At 44.7% G+C, this 7,678-nt stretch overlaps 1 protein-coding gene across 4 annotated transcripts in view; it reads left to right on the forward strand.

Annotated features, from left to right (window-relative positions):
* The first annotated feature begins 2,861 nt into the window (after window positions 1-2,861).
* LOC118936877 (rho-related GTP-binding protein RhoH-like) overlaps window positions 2,862-7,678 on the forward strand; it is a 25,845-nt gene continuing 21,028 nt past the window's right edge. Inside the window, exons 1-2 of one of the 4 annotated variants that reach the window (XM_036934438.1) lie at window positions 2,862-3,320; window positions 7,058-7,172. The gene's annotated coding sequence lies outside the window, so the exon portion shown is untranslated. The remainder of the gene's footprint in view (window positions 3,321-7,057; window positions 7,173-7,678) is intronic. The other 3 variants (XM_036934437.1, XM_036934436.1, XM_036934435.1) reach the window with 3 other exon arrangements.

Here is a 7,678-nt window from a genome sequence, read left to right on the forward strand (position 1 = left end):
TTAGGGACTGACTCCTAAAGGGCTAGGGACTGACTCCTAAAGGGTTAGGGACTGACTCCTAAAGGGTTAGGGACTGACTCCTAAAGGGTTAGGGTTAGGTACTGACTCCTAAAGGGTTAGGGACTGACTCCTAAAGGGTTAGGGACTGACTCCTAAAGGGTTAGGGACTGACTCCTAAAGGGTTAGGGACTGACTCCTAAAGGGTTTAGGGACTGACTCCTAAAGGGTTAGGGACTGACTCCTAAAGGGTTAGGGACTGACTCCTAAAGGGTTTAGGGACTGACTCCTAAAGGGCTAGGGACTGACTCCTAAAGGGTTAGGGACTGACTCCTAAAGGGTTTAGGGACAGACTCCTAAAGGGTTTAGGGACAGACTCCTAATGGGTTAGGGACTGACTCCTAATGGGTTAGGTTTAGGGACTGACTCCTAAAGAGTTAGGGACTGACTCCTAAAGGGTTAGGGACTGACTCCTAAATGGTTTAGGGACTGACTCCTAAAGGGTTAGGGTTAGGGACTGACTCCTAAAGGTTTAGGGTTAGGGACTGACTCCTAAAGGGTTTAGGGACTGACTCCTAAAGGGTTAGAGACGGACTCCTAAAGGGTTAGGGACTGACTCCTAAAGGGTTTAGGGACTGACTCCTAAAGGGTTAGGGACTGACTCCTAAAGGGTTTAGGGACTGACTCCTAAAGGGTTAGAGACTGACTCCTAAAGGGTTAGGGACTGACTCCTAAAGAGTTAGGGACTGACTCCTAAAGGGTTAGGGACTGACTCCTAAATGGTTTAGGGACTGACTCCTAAAGGGTTAGGGTTAGGGACTGACTCCTAAAGGGTTAGGGTTAGGGACTGACTCCTAAAGGGTTTAGGGACTGACTCCTAAAGGGTTAGAGACTGACTCCTAAAGGGTTAGGGACTGACTCCTAAAGGGTTTAGGGACTGACTCCTAAAGGGTTAGGGACTGACTCCTAATGGGTTAGGTTTAGGGACTGACTCCTAAAGGGTTAGGGGTTAGGGACTGACTCCTAAAGGGTTAGGGGCTGACTCCTAAAGGGTTAGGGACTGACTCCTAAAGGGTTTAGGGACTGACTCCTAAAAGGGAATTGTAGGCTACCAAAGGAAAGGGTATATTTTTATTTTCATAATTGTTGATTCATTTTCTTATGTATTATTTTTTTTATTTTTTTTACAAATTATATTTTCAATAAAGAATATTGTCTGTTCACTTTTGGAACACAATCAAATCAAGTCACAGTGTGTGTGTGTTTTAGTTGGTTGGCAACCAGTCTTTATGTCGTGTTGTGTTGTCTCTCCTTGTTGTGGTGAGTGTGTTTTTTCCCTATATTTATATTTTTAATCCCAGGCCCCCGTCCCGCAGGAGGCCGTTTTGACTTTTGGTTGGCGGTCATTGTAAATAATAATTTATTCATAACTGACTTTCCTTGTTAAATAAAGGTGAAATTAGTTAATGAATTAAAGCAGGTGCTATAGTGTGGCAGCATCCGTTCATCTGCTCCGTCCCCCCATCCCCCTTTAACGCTCTCGTCTCGTGGTGTATCCCCCATACCGGCGTGGGAAGGAACGGTTCATCTGACTCACGGGCTGCGTTCAGTACATTGTTACGTTCTGGAACGTGTTATTGAACGGAAACGGTGCTGTACAAACGGTGATGTTGTGGTTTTGGGGGGGGAACGCGGTCAGCATGGCCACTGCCGTTGAAACACGTCACTCATTGCTTGAAGCCACACCCACCGAACGGAGAGCAAACGTACCTCCAAAAGCCCCGTTCGAGAACGTTTTGTGGAAACGTGTCCTACAGTACAAATTGTTGCGAAACGTAGCAAACGTTCAAGAGAACTGAACGGCACCCTACGGTGTCGGTAATTTCTCACTACTTTCCTTTCGATAAACATGACGCACAATTATTTCGTTCCATAACAAGTCGACTCATAGTCATGACGGAGAACCTTTTAACAAAATAGTTACTATGCCCGTTATACGTCTACAGATAATGATATAGGGTCCTTTTTCCAATTAACAATTAACATATCCTAACCAGAGAGGATGCATTGGAAAATATATTGGTATTGATTAACTTTCGAGGTTTTATTTCCCTTGTCCTCCAACTCCTGTTTTGTCGTTATGAGGCCACACGCCACGTTTTAGATGTAAACACATTAACTCACAGCTACTGCGTAAAGTCTGTCGTTATGAGGCCACACGCCACGTTTCATATATAAACACATTAACTCACAGCTACTGCGTAAAGTCTGTCGTTATGAGGCCACACGCCACGTTTTAGTTGTAAACACATTAACTCACAGCTACTGCGTAAAGTCTGTCGTTATGAGGCCACACGCCACGTTTTATATATAAACACATTAACCCCAAGCTACTGCGTAAAGTCTGTCGTTATGAGGCCACACGCCACGTTTTAGATGTAAACACATTAACCCCAAGCTACTGCGTAAAGTCTGTCGTTATGAGGCCACACGCCACGTTTTATATATAAACGCATTAACCCCAAGCTACTGCGTAAAGTCTGTCGTTATGAGGCCACACGCCACGTTTTAGATGTAAACACATTAACCCCAAGCTACTGCGTAAAGTCTGTCGTTATGAGGCCACACGCCACGTTTTAGATGTAAACACATTAACCCCAAGCTACTGCGTAAAGTCTGTCGTTATGAGGCCACACGCCACGTTTTAGATGTAAACACATTAACTCACAGCTACTGCGTAAAGTCTGTCGTTATGAGGCCACACGCCACGTTTTATATATAAACACGTTAACTCACAGCTACTGCGTAAAGTCTGTCGTTATGAGGCCACACGCCACGTTTTAGATGTAAACACATTAACTCACAGCTACTGCGTAAAGTTGTCTATCTAAGCGATCAAAAACAACAGCTGCTTCGTGAGTTATAGAGACGCTGAAATACTAAGAACAGAAACGAAACGGTATCAACACACCTCCTCCTCCACACTCAACAAACGGATGCTGTTAGTGAGATGAGAGAGAGAGAGAGAGAGAGCGCATCTCATTTCCCTCTCCGTTTTTTGTACAGATAGTAAGTAGTAAGCTGTGTAAGTGACGCATATAAACGTGTATAAGTAGTTCTGTGCATTTAGAATAATTAGGCTATTTACTTTCGCTTTAAGCAGTATTTATAAAGTAGCCTAATGTATATACCGTAAAAAAAGTAACTTTTCTACCGAGGCACCAAACCGTCTCCGAGTCCAAAAAAAATGCTTTGAGCTGAAGCGCAACATCCGCCCGTTGCCATCATGAAGACAGGCTGCGGTGTCGACGTCTGACAACACGGTGAGCTATCTTTTTGTTCTATTCTTCTGTCTACGACAAGTAACAAAAGTTGTTTTGTTTTGTTTTCATGTCTTTTTGTTTTAATCCAGCCAGAATACCTCATTTAATATGAGCCTACTAAATACATTATTAATGTATTGGAGAGTCACAGAATCATTTGGCGTTTCATATTCATTGTTTAAACCAATAGTCCTACACACAAAAAAAATGTTATTATCCAATTTTAACTATTTGTATCTCAATAAAATGATAAACGACACACATTAATCCCTTACATTTGGTTTCACATAAATAGGCTCTGTTTGAATGGCTAAAGTTGAGTTTAGTGGGCCTCTCTGCACTATGCTTCTAGACCGTCGTGATGTGGGGGGTAAAGTAGGTGAAAACAAAATGTCAGTTATCATGGCAGGGTGAAGAACGGAGCTTTTCAACTCTTCCTGGGGGTAGATGATGAAGGAACGGAGCTGTTCAACTCTTCCTGGGGGTAGATGGTGAAGGAACGGAGCTGTTCAACTCTTCCTGGGGGTAGATGGTGAAGGAACGGAGCTGTTCAACTCTTCCTGGGGGTAGATGATGAAGGAACGGAGCTGTTCAACTCTTCCTGGGGGTAGATGGTGAAGGAACGGAGCTGTTCAACTCTTCCTGGGGGTAGATGGTGAAGAAACAGAGCTTTTCAACTCTTCCTGGGGGTAGATGGTGAAGGAACGGAGCTTTTCAACTCTTCCTGGGGGTAGATGGTGAAGAAACAGAGCTTTTCAACTCTTCCTGGGGGTAGATGATGAAGGAACGGAGCTGTTCAACTCTTCCTGGGGGTAGATGGTGAAGGAACGGAGCTGTTCAACTCTTCCTGGGGGTAGATGATGTTTGAATAACCCTTAACTAGTAGTCTAGTTAGTATTCAGTAATCTAGTCAATGATCTAGTCAGTAGTCTAGTCAGTCAGTAGTCTAGTTAGTCAGTAGGTCTAGTTAGTAGTCAGTAGTCTGGTTAGGAGTCAGTAGTCTAGTCAATTATCTAGTTAGTAGTCTAGTTAGTATTCAGTAATCTAGTCAATGATCTAGTCAGTAGTCTAGTTAGTAGTCAGTAATCTAGTCAGTAGTCTAGTTAGTAGTCAATAATCTAGTCAGTAGTCTAGTTAGTATTCAATAGGCTAGTCAATGATCTAGTCAGTAGTCTAGTCAATGATCTAGTCAGTAGTCTAGTTAGTAGTCAGTAATCTAGTCAGTAGTCTAGTTAGTAGTCAATAGTCTAGTCAATAATCTAGTCAGTAGTCTAGTCTAGTTAGTAGTCAGTAGTCTAGTTTGTAGTCAGTAGTCTAGTTAGTAGTCTAGTCTAGTTTGTAGTCTAGTCTAGTTAGTAGTCAGTAGTCTAGTCTAGTTCATAGTCAGTAGTCTAGCATTATACAACGGGTGGGTCTAATCCTAGATGCTGATTGGTTAAACCCGCATTCCAGCCGTTGTCTATTCCACAAAGTACCACCAGCTAAATCTAAGAGGTCAAAATTCCTATTTACTCCGTTCCATCTGACTGCCCAATCCACTGTCTCATCAGCCCAGCCAGGCAATTTATAAAAAGCATCTAGACATTATGTGACATTTCTTTTAGAGTAACGTTTAGTTTTCAACAGCGGTGATTTGTATAAACCGTTGCCGTCTGTCTCTCCGACATTTGCAACATTGTTTCAATATTCAAATTCCCCCTCCAGCTGTCGCATAGTAATGAACGAGTCGGGATGAGACGGGCGGGCAGCGTTTCAGAGCCAGTCGAAATCATGAATCATTTAAAAAAAAAATGGATATATACACAGAACTGTCAATAAAGACAGGTAAAACTAAGTGATTGTGTTCGATGTGATGTTTCGCTACTGTAGCTCCTCTGAACGACCGTGTCCTGACGAGCAGGCACATGTGGAAAGATTAAATAGTATGAATAAATTAATCTGTCCTCCCTCCCTCTTCTCTGGCGTTATCACTGTAGGAGTTAATAACCAAATCTATGGGTCGGTGCTGTCCTCCCTCCCTCTTCTCTGGCGTTATCACTGTAGGAGTTAATAACCAAATCTATGGGTCGGTGCTGTCCTCCCTCCCTCTTCTCTGGCGTTATCACTGTAGGAGTTAATAACCAAATCTATGGGTCGGTGCTGTCCTCCCTCCCTCTTCTCTGGCGTTATCACTGTAGGAGTTAATAACCAAATCTATGGGTCGGTGCTGTCCTCCCTCCCTCTTCTCTGGCGTTATCACTGTAGGAGTTAATAACCACATCTATGGGTCGGCTCTTTCCTCCCTCCCTCTTCTCTGGCGTTATCACTGTAGGAGTGTAGTTAATAACCAAATCTATGGGTCGGCTCTGTCCTCCCTCCCTCTTCTCTGGCGTTATCACTGTAGGAGTTAATAACCAAATCTATGGGTCGGCTCTGTCCTCCCTCCCTCTTCTCTGGCGTTATCACTGTAGGAGTTAATAACCACATCTATGGGTCGGCTCTGTCCTCCCTCCCTCTTCTCTGGCGTTATCACTGTAGGAGTTAATAACCACATCTATGGGTCGGCTCTGTCCTCCCTCCCTCGTCTCTGGCGTTATCACTGTAGGAGTTAATAACCAAATCTATGGGTCGGCGCTGTCCTCCCGCCCTCTTCTCTGGCGTTATCACTGTAGGAGTTAATAACCACATCTATGGGTCGGCTCTGTCCTCCCTCCCTCTTCTCTGGCGTTATCACTGTAGGAGTTAATAACCACATCTATGGGTCGGCTCTGTCCTCCCTCCCTCTTCTCTGGCGTTATCACTGTAGGAGTTAATAACCACATCTATGGGTCGGCTCTGTCCTCCCTCCCTCTTCTCTGGCGTTATCACTGTAGGAGTTAATAACCACATCTATGGGTCGGCTCTGTCCTCCCTCCCTCTTCTCTGGCGTTATCACTGTAGGAGTTAATAACCACATCTATGGGTCGGCTCTGTCCTCCCTCCCTCTTCTCTGGCGTTATCACTGTAGGAGTTAATAACCACATCTATGGGTCGGCTCTGTCCTCCCTCCCTCTTCTCTGGCGTTATCACTGTAGGAGTTAATAACCACATCTATGGGTCGGCTCTGTCCTCCCTCCCTCTTCTCTGGCGTTATCACTGTAGGAGTTAATAACCACATCTATGGGTCGGCTCTGTCCTCCCTCCCTCTTCTCTGGCGTTATCACTGTAGGAGTTAATAACCACATCTATGGGTCGGCTCTGTCCTCCCTCCCTCTTCTCTGGCGTTATCACTGTAGGAGTTAATAACCAAATCTATGGGTCGGCTCTGTCCTCCCTCCCTCTTCTCTGGCGTTATCACTGTAGGAGTTAATAACCACATCTATGGGTCGGCTCTGTCCTCCCTCCCTCTTCTCTGGCGTTATCACTGTAGGAGTTAATAACCACATCTATGGGTCTGCTCTGTCCTCCCTCCCTCATACATGGCTGGGTCACTACGGAGAGGAGAAGGTACATGCTCAGATTTCGGCCAGCTTTTCTCTGTAAATTTAAATGTCAATCAATCACTTATTTTATTTTAAATAGCTCTTCTTTTACATCAGCAGCTCGTCACAGTGTATGACATATGTGCAGCCTAATAAAAAAAAAAGCTGAATCTGATGTGTTTTAGTGCTGGGCTGGAACGAATACCTGCACAATTAGTAGCTCTACTTTATTAGAGCAACCCCCCCCCCCCTCTCTCACGGAGTCAACGGTGTCCTCATCAGATAATGTTCTCACAGCTCTCTACCGTATGCCGGGCCTTGATTGGATGGAATAATCACCTGTGACGTCAGGTGACCTCGATTGATCGCAGGAGGCGGAGCCTGGTGTCAACTCCGTGGAGAACACAGAGAGGTAAGTGAAGAGGAACTGAGATAGATGGGGGGGGGCTGTGTTTAGACAGAGAGAGAGAGTTGGAGAGAGAGAGAGAGTGTGTATGTGTGTAGAGAGAGAGTGTATGTGTGTAGAGAGAGAGTGTGTGTGTGTAGAGAGAGAGAGAGAGTGTGTATGTGTGTAGAGAAAGAGTGTATGTGTGTAGAGAGAGAGTGTGTGTGTGTAGAGAGAGAGAGAGAGTGTATGTGTGTAGAGAGAGAGTGTGTGTGTGTAGAGAGAGTGTGTTTATGTAGAGAGAGAGAGAGTGTGTGTATGTGTGTAGAGAGAGAGTGTGTGTGTGTAGAGAGAGAGAGAGTGTGTGTGTGTGTAGCGCAAGAGAGAGAGAGTTAGAGAGAGAGTGTGTGTGTGTAGAGAGAGTGTGTTTGTGTAGAGAGAGAGAGAGTGTGTGTATGTGTGTAGAGAGAGAGAGAGAGTGTGTGTGTGTGTAGCGCAAGAGAGAGAGAGAGTTAGAGAGAAAGTGTGTGTGT

Source organism: Oncorhynchus mykiss, chromosome 10, assembly GCF_013265735.2.
Source record: "Oncorhynchus mykiss isolate Arlee chromosome 10, USDA_OmykA_1.1, whole genome shotgun sequence".
Lineage (NCBI taxonomy): Eukaryota > Metazoa > Chordata > Actinopteri > Salmoniformes > Salmonidae > Oncorhynchus > Oncorhynchus mykiss.